This window comes from Excalfactoria chinensis, chromosome 9, assembly GCF_039878825.1.
Source record: "Excalfactoria chinensis isolate bCotChi1 chromosome 9, bCotChi1.hap2, whole genome shotgun sequence".
NCBI classification, from domain to species: Eukaryota; Metazoa; Chordata; class Aves; order Galliformes; family Phasianidae; genus Excalfactoria; species Excalfactoria chinensis.
In genome coordinates this window covers 13,875,506-13,893,193 of record NC_092833.1, presented here as the reverse complement: position 1 = coordinate 13,893,193, position 17,688 = coordinate 13,875,506, and the positions used below count along the sequence as shown (strand labels likewise).

The 17,688-nt window shown below is 44.8% G+C and overlaps 1 protein-coding gene across 3 annotated transcripts in view; it reads left to right on the top strand.

Moving 5' to 3' along the window:
• LOC140256334 (calcium-activated potassium channel subunit beta-2) overlaps nucleotides 1-17,688 on the top strand; it is a 106,825-nt gene that overhangs the window by 20,471 nt on the left and 68,666 nt on the right. For 2 of the 3 annotated variants that reach the window (XM_072344787.1, XM_072344785.1), the window contains exon 1: nucleotides 12,356-12,756. The exons of the other annotated variant lie outside the window; for it this stretch is intronic. The gene's annotated coding sequence lies outside the window, so the exon portion shown is untranslated. Of the gene's footprint in view, nucleotides 1-12,355; nucleotides 12,757-17,688 lie in introns of those variants that run through there. 3 annotated transcript variants of the gene reach the window in all.

Genomic DNA, 17,688 nt, shown 5'->3' with positions numbered 1-17,688 from the left:
GTGCATGTGCCCGTGTGTATTTGCATGCATGTGCATATGCAAGCAAGTCTGTGGATGTAATTAACACCTAGCTTTCTGGAGAAATCTGGAGAACAAAGTACACTGTTGCAGAATACATAGATTCTTACCTTTGTGTGAACACAACTGCATTAACCTTAAAAAAGGAAGGAGGAGGGATTTAAAGCACTGCAATAAAGCTATGCTGAGCATGAATCCCTTGCAAAATTCTCGTGCTAAATCAAACTCATTTTTAGTTAAATAAACTCATAAACTCTTGCATCACACCAATGATTACTTTTCATTACTGATAAATGGCCAAATGTATTATCTTCATTTTTAAGCTGGCAAAGACACTGTCTGCCAAGCTTCAGGACTGAGGCAGATTGTTATGCTTGAAGCTTCGTACACACACGAAAAAAAATAAAGAAGGGTTTGTTGCTGGCAAGTTGGCACAGCTTTAACTAGTGTTGAGCAGCAGGAGACTCTGGAAAGCACACCAGGCTTGGAGTCAGTGGGGAAAAGGGGAAATTCTGCAAACAGGTACCGAAGTCTTGCCATAAACTGAACAAATTCAAAGGGAGAAGTGAGTAGAGGAAGTGCTTCGAAGGTGGGACAGCTCGTGGAAGGCAAAGCATGTGGGTAAAACCATCAGAAACCAGGTTGCAAAGTGATTATTGAACAAGAGTTAAATTTTGGTTCTTGGGACTAGAAATAATTGCATCCTAGCAGGAACATCAGAGATCTGAGGGAAGAAGTCAAGCCACCACTGAAAAAAATCTGTACTCAGAGCCCACACTTCCTAACCACCCTCTGAAGCACCAAGAGGAAGCACCTCTTCTTCCAGTAAACACTAATGATTCAAACTTCCCAGCCAGGCTGCTTAACTTGGTTTTAGGTGGGAAAGGCAAGCAGAGGAGGAAATAAGGAAGAGATATGGGAGAAGAGAAACCGCAGCACACAGAGCTCCAGGACAATGTTTGGAAGCACACCAAGTGGGATCCTGGACATGAGGACAGCTCAGCTCCCAGCCCCAGGAATTCCCTGAAGCCCTGAGAATGCTTGCAATGCAAACCTGCTGGCCTTGCTGATATGTGACATCGCAGCACAACTGTTTCCTGTCCCCGCTATGCTGGGTGCTGCTAAGCTGCAGAGTGGTTGGTGCTTTAAGCTAATTCTCAGAAACAAATGGAGGGGCTTTCAAGCACCAGAAATACCCAACGATTAGCTCAGCAGTGGCTAAAATAAAAGAAGGATCATGCATGGAAGAATATTTGGCATATTTCCAGGTCTTAGCAAATACGAAACCCCATCAGTCTGAAGAAGCATTAGGAGTTTATGATGTGGAAATAACTGGCTGGTGTGTGACGCATTTCTAGCTTATGGTGAGCAATCTATTAGAAGAAAATGTTTTAGATATTCTGGGGATGGACTCAACCTCGCTGCTGCAGGCCAAATGCCGTGAGCATGAGGTGAGTGTTTCAGAAACAGGACAGCCTACCATGTGCAAAGAGGGAAGAGATCAGGAAACATTAGACATAATTACTCCTCAGCTATTTAATACTCAGATGAGGTGATGGGGAAAAGTCTTCTGTAATAGCTGAGTTCAGGCAGCTGATATATGCTGTGGTGTCATCTTTGCTGGCTTCCTCTCATTCTGAGGCATCTACCAGATGGACAGAAACCTTTTACAATTTGACCATTTGACTTGAAGCGGGCTCTCACAGTAAAAGAGGATCTGCCAAAACAGCAAATGGGAGCGAACCATTTTCACTGCATCTACTCTTAAGAGCAACAAAAAAGGCAGCTCAGTTGTGTCCAGCAGCCAAGGTCAGCATGACCTTGGGTTTGAGCAGCACCCCCTACCCACTCCAGTGGATTAGGGCAATTCTGGACTGCTGGGGACCTCAAAGCACTCCACAGACACTGCCTGTCTTTACAAATATCTTCAGCAACAGAAAAATATTTGCTTTCCAAGTGAGCAAACTGAAACACTAGGAAAAAAGTTGTCACCCAGCTCCTAAGGAAGGGATATTTGACACAAGCTCTTCACCTCTCAGAAACTATTTTCTGCAGTGATCAGAAACCTAGGCTTATTTTTCCATCTTTAACCTATGACACACAGAAGCTTCCCAAAATCAAGTGCTTGCTCTCCTGAAGTGCCAGGTACTTCTCAAGTGCTGATAGTACCTGGACTCCAACTTACCCACTTTTATTTCCATTTCAGACAATGCTGTCTGAACACTGCGCAGTACACTGCAAGGCCTGAACTTGTTAAAAGTAAGCATACAGTCGCTTCTAGGAACAGTCAGTCCCCTTTGCTTCCTGACTTAATTATGACAGCAATTTGTTGGACTCTGTGAGTACCTTCATGCCCCAAAGACAGGACCTGCTGGGGGATGAGCTGAAAACACGCTTGCTTAGATAAGAACAAGTATTTGAGTGGCATCCTTGTTGCTTCAGTCACTCTTAAGAAAATGTGTCAAGAGGTACTTTCATGGGTACATGATGTCTCAGCCATGCTGTTGCTCAGCTTGCCTTTCTTACATGAACTAAGGAGACACCTACTTTGTGCCAGCAGAAGGAGAACTTTTCTCTGTGGATGCATGGCTGTGACAGGGAGCTAGGACCTTTAACAGCAGACATGAGCAAGCCTGGTTGAAGTGCCAAGCCCCGAGATGTGCAGAGCATCAGCACTGCCATGAATGCTCTTTGCATCCCTGTGCCATGGTGGTGTGATCAGCAGGAGGCTGCAACCAGGAAAGCCACTGCCATGCAGGGCTGGGTGCATAGAAGGCTGTGCCTACATACCCCAAGATCACTGGCCTGCAAGCAGCACTGCAGCAGAGCAGCAGCCATCTGCAGCAGTGTGTGTATCTTCTGCAGGTGCCAGAGCCCTGTGATGCTGCCCACCTCAGTGCTGCTCCCAAACAACAACAGCAGGAGCAGCAGCAGCTGGAGGTCACTTAGCAAAAGCCCAAGGAACAAGAAGGGGGAAGGACTGCCACTGCTCCACCTTCTGCTGCTGCTGTTTGCCTGGGAGTTGAAGCTCAGACCAGTTCTATTTTCAGGAGTTAGATAAAAATTCTGGGCACTGGTCATGAATCTTTCAGCTGCAAGGAAGCCTGACTCCTTTTTTTCCTGTGGGGCAGGAAGAGGAGTGCAGCCAAGCTGCCTGGCTGGAGTACCCAGCATCGAGCAAGCCTTTATCCAGAGGCCAGAAAGATGCTGACACTCACAAATGTGCACACTGGGGATATTCACACATGGACTCACAGAGCTGGCCTTCAGTTGGTATTTTTTGCACCACAGACAGGGGAAAATTTTCCCCTCCGAGCTCTCCTTCGAGTTCTCCTCAGCCCCTGACCTGCAGAGTTTCACAAATTGCTGTGAATCAGAAGCCTTCATGGCAGGATGAGAAAAGCAGTGGACTGGGAGCAGGTTCTGCGTCACCAAGCCCAGTCACAAGTCACCATGTCACAAGATCTCTTTCAACCAGTGAAGCCCCGTCTTGAAGCTAGTTTGTTTTTACCCCCACTTCCTTTTCAAAAGGACCAATCTGCTGCCTCATTCTTCTGATGGCTGGAAACCTCAGAATTTCCAGCCTAAGTATATCCATGACCCATTTATACCTATTTGTTCCTGTGCCAACACTAGCCTTGAGTTTAAATCTCTCTCCTCGCTCTCCAGTGTTAACTCTACATTTATAGACAGCCATCACATCACTCTATGCCAAATAAAGGCTGAGCCTGCTGCATTTCTCTGCAGATGATCCTATTTTAGCACACCTTCTCTGAATGGATGTGCCAGGACTGCCCGCTACTCCAGGTGGGGTTTCTTCAGCCCTGGTTCAGTGATGCTCAATGCTAGATTTCACATCAGTAATGCATGACGTGATTCCCATGAGGAATATAAACTCCCGTGAGAATCATAAATGCCATCAACCTCTCACAACAATCCTAAAGGGAGTCCAAGGGCAGCCACTGCATCCCAAACTTCCCCCAATCCATTATATATTTTCCCTGAGCCATCAGTGACTTCCAGCACAATTCCACTAATCTCTGTTTCCTCCAGTTTGACCAATCTTTTCACCATGTCATGTACTGAAGTCCAGAGAGATTAGAGAGAAGTCCAGAGAGATTAGATCTACTGCACCGCTTCTACCAAGAAAACAAATTATCGAACAAAAGAATCAAATTCATGCGACCCAATATGCCTTTGCTAAAACTATGTTGCATTCTTTCCGTCAAAAAGCAGACATTTTCTTTTGTAAATGTTTTTATAACATTGAAGTTGGACAAGCAAGCCTTTAGTCATATTGAATATACATTTCTCTTCAAATATGCAAAGCAGGTATTATACAGAGAGGCGGTGGGTTCCAAGCCCTGTCTGGAGATAGATTCCCTACATATTGACTCCCGCAAAGACAGATCAAAATAGCAGCTAACCTCTATTACCTACTTTGCTGTTGGCTTTCTTTTTCAACATGTGTGGAGCATTTTACATTTGTTACTTCAAAAGCAGTTTATAATTGGGCTTTTGCAGTGCCAAAGTACAGAATCAGGGTGTGGGAAAGAAACAGGCTGAGTTCTAAAAAAGCAATGTAAGAGCTGTATTTCCACACCACCAGTGGAAACAAAATACCATATAACTTCCCACAGCAATTAGTGAAGCTGTTCCCTTAAACGTATCAGAGAATTGTTAAGTACCCAGAAGCAGGTGATCAGAAATGAAAATAAGTTGGAGAATATTAAATGTGTTTTGCTTGGGTTTGCTCCAAAGGGTGGTGCAGCTAACAGGTTGTTAGGTGTCCACAGCCTTCTGGCTGGGGATCTAATTCTTAAGCAGCTTTATATCCTTTGGTGACTCCTGGAAAAGAACATAGATCTGGGGACCTGATAGGTGCCTGTGTTCTGAGTTTATGTTTGCAAGTTATTCAAATCCTTGTTTTCAGCACACAGGCCATTTCAATCACTCATGAGGAGACCTCCAAGCCGTGTCGTACAGGAATGCAATATGGCATTTTAGTACTTGTTTGTGCTACATGCAAGCAGTAAAGTCGAGGAGTTAATGAAAATTAAGAAAAATGAGGGCATTTCACTCGGGCTGTGCTAGGATTGTTTCACACAGCCTTGCATGGACAATTAATCTCCTGCTCCTATTACAAAAATGAAATGAATGGTCAGTGGCTGGAATTAGAGAAAGTAATGAAACTGAAATATGGTTATTAACAAAGACAGACCCAGAGTCCAGCTGAAAGTTCAGCTACATTTGTACCCAACTGCAGAGAGAAACCACACTTAATTTTAAATGTTTCACAAAACATTTTTTATGAACCTAGAAAGGAAATTTTAGCAAATTATCCTGATTATGCAGGATAAAAAGAAGCTCTTGTCATAATTAATCCCATTTAGAAATCAGATGCCAGCAAAGGGGGAAATTTCCTTCTCGTTTATATTCCTTTCAGCCCACTGAAATCAGAAGGGCTTCAGGAAAGCTAAAGAATTCCTTTGTAAAACTGCATTGCCCAACAGTAAAGGAGCTGAGGAGTACATTTAGGTGACTCTCCCATCGTACTCACACATTATTGAGGGTCATTAAATGAATGAAAGATCTCTGGAGCAAAATCCCACTTCGGAATTTACATTTTTAAGAATGGAGAATATATCACATATGTATCATACCAAATATTTAGATGCTGAATCTTGTTCCTTTATTTCATTCAAGATGGCTATATGAAAATTAATGACATGAAATATCATCAGAGTACCTCAGACTTTTCATATGGGCCAAGGAGTGTTCCAGTAGCTAAAGTGCCCAGGGGCTACTGAAGTAAAGTGCATCAGTAATTGTGGACAGTGTCTTTTTGTTCAGTGTTTGCACAGCTCTTGACACAACAGTGCGGTCCCTGGCAGGAAACCCTGAAAGGACTGAGCTGTCCAAAACAATTAATGCCTGTGGTTGATTTATTCGTGAAAGAGGGAAGAATAAGCACATCTTCAGTGTTGGGACTCAAAGCTGTGTGTTCCTCATCTCGGTGTGTGGGAAAGGCATCACTTACTGTCATTTCACCTATTGGCACCTGGTCACTGATCCTCACATTATCCCAGGTTAGGCATGGCCACACTGTGTTTTCATTTGTCTGCTGCACCAAGGGTTGATATAAATATAAGCATGAAAACTAAAAAAAAAAGGAAATCCTACAACATCCAGCTGCAGCTGAGCATTATTTGAGGGAGTAAAGTCTTTCTGGGACTGTTTTTCATATTGTTTTTATTGTCTCCCCACAGAGACATAGCCAGTGGCTGCAGGGTAAGGTTGGGAGCCCTGCAATAGAAGCACAGGACTTCGGTCCTGTGGGACAAATCCATAGGCAATGTATATTTTAAGCATTTATCCCCTCACAACAGTAGGGACGTGTCCCACAGCTTGCAGAGTGTCTTCTTTGCCTACCAAGGTTATTTGTAAGAGTCCCAAAATAGAGCAAGTACAGGCACAAGAATTTAGAGAACCTCAAAACTTCCCGGAGCAGAGGAAAGGTCAGGTTACAGGTGAGCTGATGGACAAGTTGTTCCTTTTACTTTGTTATGTTTTTAATATCAACTAAGTAGAGAAATGATGAAACATTACTTCAATAGGCATGATGAGTGTAAAATAATTTCAAGCAGATGTAAATAAATAGTGTTAGGTAATTAAAAACCGAGATAACTCGCTGGCTAAATTCCTCTGGAGTCCTCTTCACTGCAGCCTTTGATGATACATTAATATTTTATACGCAAGATTGAAAAACCTATCAGGGAGGATGGAAAGCACAGATTTCTTTTATCAATGGAAAAAAGTGTGTTTATGCCAAAGGAGTACCCCTCTGGCCTGTGATAAAGGCAAAGCTTTATCATTCTACATTTTCTTTTAGAGAGCATCAGTTTGGTTTCCAAGCACCTTTTTTTTTTACTGAGTCCTTTATCCATAAGCTCATCCCACGTCCTCAGCAGTTGTGATGGCAGGGAATATGAGGCAGCACTGTGCAGGCGCAGTAAGTCTTTCACATGTGGGAAGTAACTTCATATACAGCCCATATATCTTTGGAGATATACATTTCAGACCAAACATTGACCACTGTGGTATAAATCTCTAATAACTCTACTTCAGTAAGCACAGTGAAATCCCGCTAGTCATTCCTGATTTACAGAGGAGCACTGAGAGGTTTGGACCCTTGGAGAATTTTTAATATCTACATATACACATACGCTTTAGTTTTCAGCCAAAGCTCAAAAAGTACTTTGTAAAGCAGAGCAGTGCCATTATTTCTGCCTTACAGGTGGGGAAGCCAAGGCACGGCACTACAAAACAGCCCCTCCACAGTACAGCTCCCAGAGTATTTGCCTCTTTGCCCCCACACCACATCATTGCTCCAGTGAAAATGGCCTCATTCAACACAACAGTCACTTTCCCTCCTGCATTGCATCTCCTCTCCACGTCTTGATCCTTAGCACCTGGAGTGCAGAGCTGAGCACACAGCACCAAGTCATCAAAGGCACTAAAACAGAAACATTTCGCTGATGCAAAAGACCTTTCAAAAAGAGAGAGAATGAAAATAGAAGCATGAGCTTCATCAGAGAAGTGACTATTCCACCAAAGCAAAGCAGCAGCTGAATAAAGAATAAAAGCAAGAAGAGATTAAAGGAGATACTTGAGTCCTGAAGAAAGGAGAGCATTGCATAGCAAATGATTTGCAGGGGGTGGGAAAAAAAGGGTGAGGGATCAATTCTCCAGCAGTATCCTGATCAAGTTGCCAGAGGAGTAAAATTACTGTAGGAACAGGACAATGTGGATAAAGCCAGCACGAGGTAGAAAAGAAACAGCTAGATGCCATATAAAATCAGAGAGCATCTAAGTGGCTATTTGGTTGTGTTTGTTTTTTTTTCAGTGGAAGATGAATAACGCAACAAATTATCCATCACAAAGCATGGAAATCACAGCAGAGATGACTGGGACACTGCTTCTGGAAATAACTGAACAAAGAAGAAACCCTTCTGATCATGGCATTCCAGGAGAGGAGTCAATTGGGAGAAATGCATGCAGAGCTTAGACCAACATGTGCTGCAAATGTTTGAGCAGTAATCCATTGCTTAACAAATGGGAAAGCAGCAGGCAGCAATTGCTTCTCAGCAGAACTGTTCAGAGCAGGAAAGCATCCCTGCCCAATGGCTGCACACAAAATCAAGCTCTGAGAGCACTGCTGCTGAGCCCCAAACAGAGCAGAGTAAAATCACCAGAGCATGAAATTCTGCTGGAATTACTCTCCACGCATCTTGGAGACTGGCCCCAGCAACTGGGTGTGCATCCTCAGATACATATTTTACTGCCCTTGAAGCAGTAAACATCCATCGGGCCCAGCAAGCAGCATTGTGCAAGCAGCCTGTTTTGTTGGATTCTGTTTTGTTGCTGCTCAAACTCACAGTCAATCTTCAGTGATTTACTGAGGAGGATTGGGCACACCAGAAATCATTTTATTTCATCATCTCTGCCAAAGGAATTCAATAGTTTACACTACCCGCCATTGTGAAAGATGCTGTTTGAGTCTGAATGTCCCCTCCGGGTAATCACAAAAGGATGCCTGACTCTTATCCAAGCAGAAAAAATAGCAAAGCCCCTGTTTGCACCAGCAGGAGAGGGGAAAAGGATTATTCTGATGTCTTTGTTGATAACTGTCTCAGACATTTCCCACCTCTGCTGTTCCTCAGTACCACTGAGGGCTATAGACATTATTACAACATGTGGAAGCCTTGATGTTTCTGAAAATTAGCTGTGCTTTATGGTATATTTGATCAGTGTAACATACAACTGGCAAACAGTAATCTAGAAGCACAGGAAGGCAGCAAGATCTTGGAGGCAGAAAGTGACGGAAGGGTTAAGCTGCCTTTATTTTTGCCAGCAAGTATACATCCTCTGTTCCCCATCCACCCCCATAAAGTACAAAATGTAGCAGATGTTTGCGAACAGCTAGCCTGATCTATCAGCCTTTACATAAATGAAGGCTGAATTACTGAAGGAGAAGGCAGAATAATGTTTACAAGAGAAGAGCAAGAAGATTTCCGACACCTGGGCGACTTAATGATGGCAGATGGCAAAAGCTGAAGGCAAAGAGAATCAGCAACGTGCACCAGCAGCTGTCGAACAAACAGGGAGGAGGAAGGCCTCCTCCGAAACAGCGCGGGAAGGATTTAATACCTGCAGTTGGGTGAGGGTGAGAGTGTCAATATGCAGAGAGAAGAGCCCGTGCTTTAACTCCTCAGATAACTATCTCCAGAAGTACCCAATGGATTGTCAACCAAGGAGATTTTCACAGCAAGAAGCCATCTATTTGCATCAAATAGTGTCAGCCTGGAAGGCAGAGACTTCTGGGTCATTTAACAGTGCTCCAGATGTAGTCATTTTCTCCAAGGCGAGTGGCTCAAAAAGAGCAATGTGAGAAAGAGCCAGTCGGCATGGAAAGGGGACAATCAAGCAGCATGTGGAAGTGATTAACCACTCTGTGAAAGGTAACTCAGTTAATGGACAGAGCTGCAGGACACCTGGCTGTTTATGGTGCTCAACACAACAGAGACTGCAGGACTGGGGCCAAACACGGGCCTTCAATTCGCCATCAGGAAACAAGTGATTTCTGGCTTTGTGCTAGCGCTGTAGATTACAACTGGTCACCTGGCAGCCTGGCTGAGTATGAGCACTCCAAAGCTGCAGCAGAGACAGTGTTGACTGTTGTACCACAGGAAAGAGAACGGAGGGTATCTAGAGCTGTAAATGGAGGCACTGACATCAACTGACTTAGTAATTTTTTCATCAAAAAGCCAGGGGTGGAATTAAAACACGTAGCCAGTATCAACATGAGGATTTTGTCTTCCCTCATGCTGGACTCACCCTTTCTATGGAATATCTGCCATCAGTGAAGCTGTTCTGACTTCAGCCACCACAAAGCCCAAGAGTATCTGGATGTGCATGACAGAATTTGGCCTCTTTTAAAGGGTTATTCTGGCTAAAACAAACTTTGCTGTCTAAAACTCCCTGAAAGGAGGAAATAGCAAAGAGGTTAACCTCTTTTCCCAGATAACTAGTGATAGGGTGAGGACTAATGGCTTTAAGTTGCACTAGAGAAAGTTCAGGTTGGATATTAGGAAAAAATTATTCTCTGAAAGAGTAGTGAGGTATTGGCACAGACTACCCAGGGAGCAGTGGAGTCACCATCCCTGGACGTGTTCAGGAAACATGGAGATATGGCACTGAGATACGTGGCAGTACTGGTGGTAGATGAACCATTGGACTAGATGATCTTAGAGGTCTTCTCCAATTTTAATGATTCTATGATTCATTTATGCTCTAATTATACATTCTTAATGCACAGCGTTACCTGCTGTGCATGTTGCATCTGCAGCCCTGCCAGTCTAATGCTGAGCTGACGCAGCATGGAAGAGCCATTATCACCACTCCAATGTCTTCAGCACGTGGCTCACACCAAGTACGTATGGATTAACGAGTCTCCCTGCTGCTGTTTCAAATGCAGACATGTTTTGAAAAGCACACAGCAAGTGAGTAGAAAGAGTGCTGTCTGATAGGTATGCAGTTTCAAAACAAATTCATAATGTTCCTAGAGAATTTATCACCACAGGAGGAGAAAAGGTTATTGTATGTGTAACCTGCAGCTCTAATTATATTGTGTACTTCCCTTGCGTAATTAGAAATGTGTAACAGATAGTTACACTTCCTAGTTATGTTTCTATCAAATTCTTGTTATAATTAGGATGACTCATAATGAAATTATGCATTATTTTCTCCATTCGTTATATTGTTTGACTTAAAATCAGCATGCAAACTACAAAGCTCCTGAATTCTTCCTCTCCTCCCCTCCTTGGTTGTTTCTTACACACATATCTGTTGGGTAGACAAAAGCATTTTTAAGTTGTTGCAATTCCTTTGCAAGCAATGGGCTTTCTCAGAGAGGGTTTGCTGCAGATCATGGCCATTGACATGTAGCTCCCTCTGACAGTTGTGCCTGTTGTCAGAATGACTTTTAACTCATCACAAAAGGTCTCCTTTGGGATCACTGTAGCAGGGAGGTCCAGGGGTTCTCTGCAGACCATGTGAGGGGAGCTTAGAGCCATCCATTCTTTATGAGCCACCTTGCATACAGGGGTGAGGAACAATGCTCATAGATGGCAATGATCCCCTGCTACAGCCTGCCTGTAAACACAATTGTCTCCACTTCAGCACTGAAAGCTCTCAAAGAGTCACCAACAAAGTTAGAACCCCCAGATCTGTATGATTCCAGCAGGAATGTCCGATGCCTCTTGAACTGCTGTGCCATCCTGCTCACAAACCAATGGCAGAGTGAGCCCTTAAGTGAGACACTGCTCAGGACAAGGACAACTTTTATTTCCTTCCTTTTTTTCTTCCCCCTTGAGGGTAAGTTTAGTGCTTAGAAAGATGCTGGAGATGCTACCACCTGGTAGAGGAAGATTTCTTTAAATGACCACAAAGCAGGGATTGTCACTGTGCACAGTATGTTTGTTTTAATCCCAGGGTCATGAACTGAATGGTACCAAAAATTCAGGCAGGTGCTGGTGAGAAGCAGAGTGCCAAATGCCTCAGGCTGTCTCTGTGCGCTGCTGCTGGAGGTGCAGCTGCACTGGTGGCTTTTCCTTTTGTCCACTAGGGACCACACTGGGACCAGCAACTCCGGACTGACGGCAGATGTTAGCCAACGAATTTTGATCTGTCCTCACCAGGCTGGTGATGAAGTAGCAGCCAAGGAGCAAAATGCTCAGCAGGACAGTAATATTTCTGACCTGGGATCTAAGGATGCACACAGGTGTACTGAAAACAGCAGTCTGGTAGCATCCAGTTACGACACCTCTTCCACACACCTCAAATACCACACTGTTCGTGTTTCTTCCATTGATTACTATCCTGCATTCTGTCAACTTGCAAATCTAGGTTGCAAGACCTTCTCTGCAAACGGCATTTTACCTTTTGGGAAGTGCAGCCTGCTTCTGTCCCACGTAATTCCAGCCACTGGCACATTCCCCACAACCCCTTGCTCCCCTCCTGCCTCATCTGCCCCACGGAGCTCCGTGAGCTCCTCACCACCCAGCTCAGCCCCTCAGGTGCTGCTGCCCTCATTTTGCTGCTTGCATCGGCTTCAGGAGCTCCAGTCCCTTCCTTCCCTTTCCCGGAGCAGCTTTTCCCTTAGTTTCCAAACAATGTGTGAAGCCCAGTTCCGCAGGCACAGGAGCCTCAGTGAGTTTAAGGATGACTGAAGCAATTTCCTCTCCCGGGGAGGTTTAAAAGCCGCGGGGGGATGCGTGGGGTGAGAGCGATCTCTGCGTTTCCAGCAGCCGCTCTCTCCCAGCACTGAATCGCGGCAGGAGCAGTGCGCCCAGCCTGGGTGAATAAACCCTCCCGAGAGCAATGCCTTAAAGCACTGCAAACAGCCTTAAGTGCGCCGGAGATAACTAATTTCAAGCATGGCTGTCTAGTGTGCCTGTCATTCCCATTGTCCTTCCAAACTATCTCAGACATTTTGAGCGGGGAGCACCCAGCTATGAGTTAGTAGGGGTTGTGACACCGATGGTCCAAAGGGGTTGGAACACCGGGAGGGGACGATGACAGCGCTTAACAACTGGTGGCACTTTGGAGGATACGGCTGGAGCTCTGTTTATTAACAATTAGGCTTCGCCTCGGAGGAAGATGTGACAGCTGTCGGAGGTAGGATTTGCATGCGAGACAAAGGGAGCTGTTGCTGCTGGGTGCTCCGGGTTGTGCAGCCAGGTGGGGGCCGGGCTGCGGGGAGCGCTGCCGCCAGCACTGGGGTTTCTGGCAGAAATGTCTCGGGGACAAAGCGGCTCCGGTGTCGTCCCCGCTGCATGTGCGCTCCCGTGAGCGGAATGCATAGAGGTCATGCGGGAAACACTTCGCCCCTCAGCTAGCGAGCTGCATCTGGGGTGGAGAGGGGAGGATGCCCTAAAATAAAAGGGGAAGGGGAAAGCGACAGATCTGTCAGCTGGAGGAGACTGCTGTTAACATGGAAAATGCTGTCATTTGGGAAGGGGAAGATGAAAAGGGGCTGGATTTTCTGGTGAGGAACTCCTTGGGTTATAACTTATTGCAAAAAAACCAAAAACAAACAAAAAAAAAAAAAAAAAAAAACAAAAACCAAGAAAACATAACGTGCCCATCCATTTTGCGTGATCAAAGCTTCCTCTGCACTGTTGACATTGTTTTGCTGGATGAGAACTGTAGTTTCAGCCAGAAGGAGGGAGGGCTTCCCTGCTGTGCTGCTGCCAACCCCTGTCACCCCCCCCCTCCATAAAACAGTGGTGTGGGGAAGATATGTGATCGCTGCTCTGCTGGGTACCCAAAGGGCTGCAGCCAGGGCTGGGGACTGGAGAAATAGTTATCATTGTTACAGAAACAGCCTCTGAACAAGGCTGGTTTCATCTCAACCGAAGTCTTGGAGGAGATATGCAAAGTTGGGAGCCTTTGGGAGGACTTTTTACTGATGTGCCTGCTTGGCTTTGCTAGACCTAAAAATGTCCAGACCGCAGAGTCAGATCTGCACAACAGAACAGGACAGTGAGGTCTGTGTGTGGCCCTGCTCAGTGCTGGGCTGCAAGTTTCTGTATTTGCATTTGTGTGTAACACCAGGATAAGTAGCAGGAACTTAATGAACAAAAGCCTTATGTAGGTGCATATGCAGCATCAGTATTGTTTGGGGTGTGTGATGTGAGTGTGACATTCCCTGGGCTGATGAACTGTTTCTACTTGCGCATTAAAGTTTCAAATTCCCAAACAACAGAGAGACTTCAGAGTGAGAGGTATTTAGCAACAATAAAATGCTCTGCTTGCGGAAATGCTTCTCACAGGAGCTATTAAAAATACACTTAAAGGAGCTGAGAGTCATGTCTTGCAGCAAGGGATATAGTGCCGCTTACTCTGCTAAGTATTAAAGTGAAGGCTGTGATATCATTTTAAACCTACTTCAGTGTGGGTGTCTACAGGCATACTTTACAATGCTGTTGTTAGATGTTCACAACTTAGAGAATTCTGGTAGATTGAGTGTTTTCATTACAGCTTCATTAGGAAAAGGATCCCAGCGTAGCAGGGACTCACAGAGGAATCTGAATTTACTCATCCCAGCAAATGTTCCCTTTAAGGAGAATTTCAGTGATTATAACAAATTGTGCGTGGGTCATGGTGTCATTCATTCAATAACAATACACTGATGACAACAAAGGTGCCACATGCCTTCAGTCACAGCAAAAACAGTTTGTGCCAAAGAGAGGCAATATTAGCTTGGGAACAGTGAGAATTCTCCCTAGGAAATACAACTTAAAAATATTCAGCATCCGAACAACAACTTTTCAGTCAAGCGCATTGCTTGGCTTTGCATTGCAGGCTGGGGGAAAAATCATTTCAACCCATGCTATCTACACTGCTATGTGGTACGAAATGATAATAGGGAAAAAAAATCTCTCAAGAAAATGTTCCTAGTAGTTTGCAATACGGATTAGAGATGTTACGCAGAGATATTAAACCTGTGTCAGAAACAAGCAAGCGGAAGCCAAACACCCATCTTTTCCTCTCCATCTCCTTTTTATCCAGAGGCTTTGGCAATTTCTCCTTTCTTACTTTCCATCCTTTGGGGCTTGGGCAATCCCCAGCCTCACCATAGGTAGCATTTCTAGACCTGTGGGACAGTGTACCAGTGAACATGTAGGCGGTGTTTAGGGAACAAGGCTGCACGTAGCATTCAAGAAAAGGGAAAACGCGAAGCAAACTTTTGTTGCAGGAGCAGGTTCATATTTCAGGTGTTTTCGACTGTAAATAAGACATATTGCAAATCCCATGATTCAAAACTAAATCTGCTTTCAGAACTATTCCAGACAAATTTGCCACTTACAAAAACGTCTGCCAGTAGCAAATATCCATTTGTCTGAGAGCCTGTCAGAAGTGACTCCAAATCTCTTCATGCTCCCTTTGCTCCGCCAATGCACAGCAGATAATGAAGTAAGCTGCATCAGATTGATTCACTGTGCTGAGAAACAATTTCGCCGTTTTCTTCAAAAGCTGAATGAGTCCTTTAAGCTATGAATCTCACTTGTCCTCCTGCTTTATGAATCGCCTGTGGAGCCCATGCAATTCTCTCATTTATTTATTTGATATTATTTGGGAATTTCATCAGTAAATAACACTTAGCTGGCAGATCTTTTGGGAATGGCAAATGCTCGCAAATTCATACCGTGTTGCTTCCTTTAGTCGTGTGGTGTTCCTAGGGTAGATGATTTGTGTAACTAACTAACCAAGTAACTAGCAGATTTTACAACCAAGCGCACAATTTCATCTTGGATTCCCATCACTATCTGAGCAGTCAGGTTTAAAGTTCCTGTCTTGCAAGGAGTCATACGATCAACACATAAGAGCTGAAGGGCTCCCGCCAGGCAGATGTGAGAGCCGGGTTAACAGCTTTCAGATTCATATGAATATTCATGGCAAACGTTTGAATTCTTACAGCTTTGCTAAAAGGAACAGTCAGCATCAGCCACTACGCACGGCATGGGCCACTCTCTCACAGTGCTTGCAGAGTGCGAACATTATGAGACAGGGTCTGGCACAGCATGAACAAGTAAATATGCCCTAACAATTTTTAGCGATGAAGCTGGTGAGTGGAGGCTATTACCTCAAGGTTCCTGATCCCAGCAAGCGCAGGCGAGGGCAGGACCTGGAGCTGTACCCCCCTGCAGGTGCCGGCTGCGGGAACAGGGGTGACGTGGCTCAGTGTTGTCATGCAGGGCGCTGACGGCATGCCAGGGAGATGTGGAGGAGCAGTGAAGCAGCAGACAGAAAGGAAGCTAACTAACATCTGGTGTATGGCTGAAAAGCAGGGAAAAGCAGTTGGGCGAAGAGTTTCTGTCAAATGGTTTTTCTCAGAAAGAAAAAAAAGCAGCTGTCAAAATACCAAGCGCTTTTGACTCAGAAACAAATGAGGAGGAGAAGGTTATAGAACAGGGATGTGTTTGCCTTTTGAACTAATTTCGTACTGTACTTATGTCAAATAGGAAGCCACGGGTCTCTTATCAAGTCCAACTACTTCACTGCATGTAGAACAAGTCAGGCGCCTCCTGAATGGATGGCACTGCTGTGCCAGCATTGAGCCGACCAGCAGTGTGACGTCCTATTTCATTGGCTCTTCCAAATGTTCAGTGATTTTGAACCTCAATGATCCTACATATCCCTGTTTATTTTAAAAGTAGAAACAAGCCTGAACAGAACAGAGCAAACAAGCCGTGCACCAACAGTCACCATGGGAAGTACCTGTGCATTTATGTTGTCAGGGCACACACAGTGCTGGATTGGGAAGAGTAATAGAACTAGACAAACTAGGGAAACAAAAAACAAAGCAAACACGGAAGACCTTCACTACAAAAAAAATTGATTTCATGTTGTCTGGGGTGAAATCCCAACCTAAAACACCCCTTGGATAGTGCTAAAACTCCTGCTATGCCTCTTTCTTCAAATACTGCTTTTGCTTTCTTCTTATAAAGCTGACCTATTGGCCACAGTTATCCCATCTCTGTGCTTGTTCCAGGCAGGATAGTTTTGTATAGACCATTTATAAAGCTGTAGTTCATTTTTAGAGAGAAAACAGAGAAATCACAGCTTGTTCGGCCCTCATTGCTGGGTGCCATGTTTGCATCTCTGATAAAAGTTCTTTAGGGACAACCAGCAACAATCCTGGAGTTGTAGCACCTTCTGCCAAGATCCCTGAAAGATCAGAGGCAGCAACACGGCTGTTAATGATCAGGAGTTCCCCACTGTTTGTTTATCATCAATTTCTGTAGCTCTGCAGGAATAACCTGTCAGCTCTGAGGCACTCAACAGTCTTTCAAAACTACTTAGTAAACACACAAATTCTTTAGGTATCTGCCTGCATCAGAGCCTGGTCAAAACCTCACCCAAACCTGTAGTCTTGCCCGCTGCCCCTTGGCAGTGGCCTGCCTGCAAATGCCCCAAGGAACTGAGAGATACAAAAACAGCAGAGAAGGTGTCCTTCAGGAGAAAGGGGGAAAACAGCTGGAGATGTTAGATGACCCTAAAGCACTAACGGGGGTTATGACTAGATGCCCAGGCAGTGGATGCAATGGGCATGTGGCAGCTAGGACCAGCGCCAGCCACCTGGCCATTTTGACATTCAGGAACATTCAGCATTCCTCCTGGCTCTGTGTACCACTGAGTTGCCCTATATAAACCACCACCAGAAGTATTTTAAAGACCAAAGGAGACAAAAGAGTATTTGTCCCATTTCCCCACTTCTCTGTCTGGATCAGAGATTGGAGTGAGACTGAAGTTTCTGTGTAAGCCCAGCAGGGTCCATCTCCCAGTGTCACTGTCCAAGCAGAAGTCCTTGCATGGCACAGCCCTTTGTGCCTCCAAGGCCCAGTACCAGGGCTGGGATAAAATTGCTGCCTTAACGAAGTGTTGCAGAAAACATTCAGTTTACTTGGCTGTACTCTATTTGCAGGCAGGCTATTTTCCACCTCAACAGAGTGGTACTCCTTCCTGACAGCCATTAGTTATTTGCAAATTTAGATGGGCCCTATAAACATCAGGCTCCTGAGTGAATAAATAATACTGCAGAGC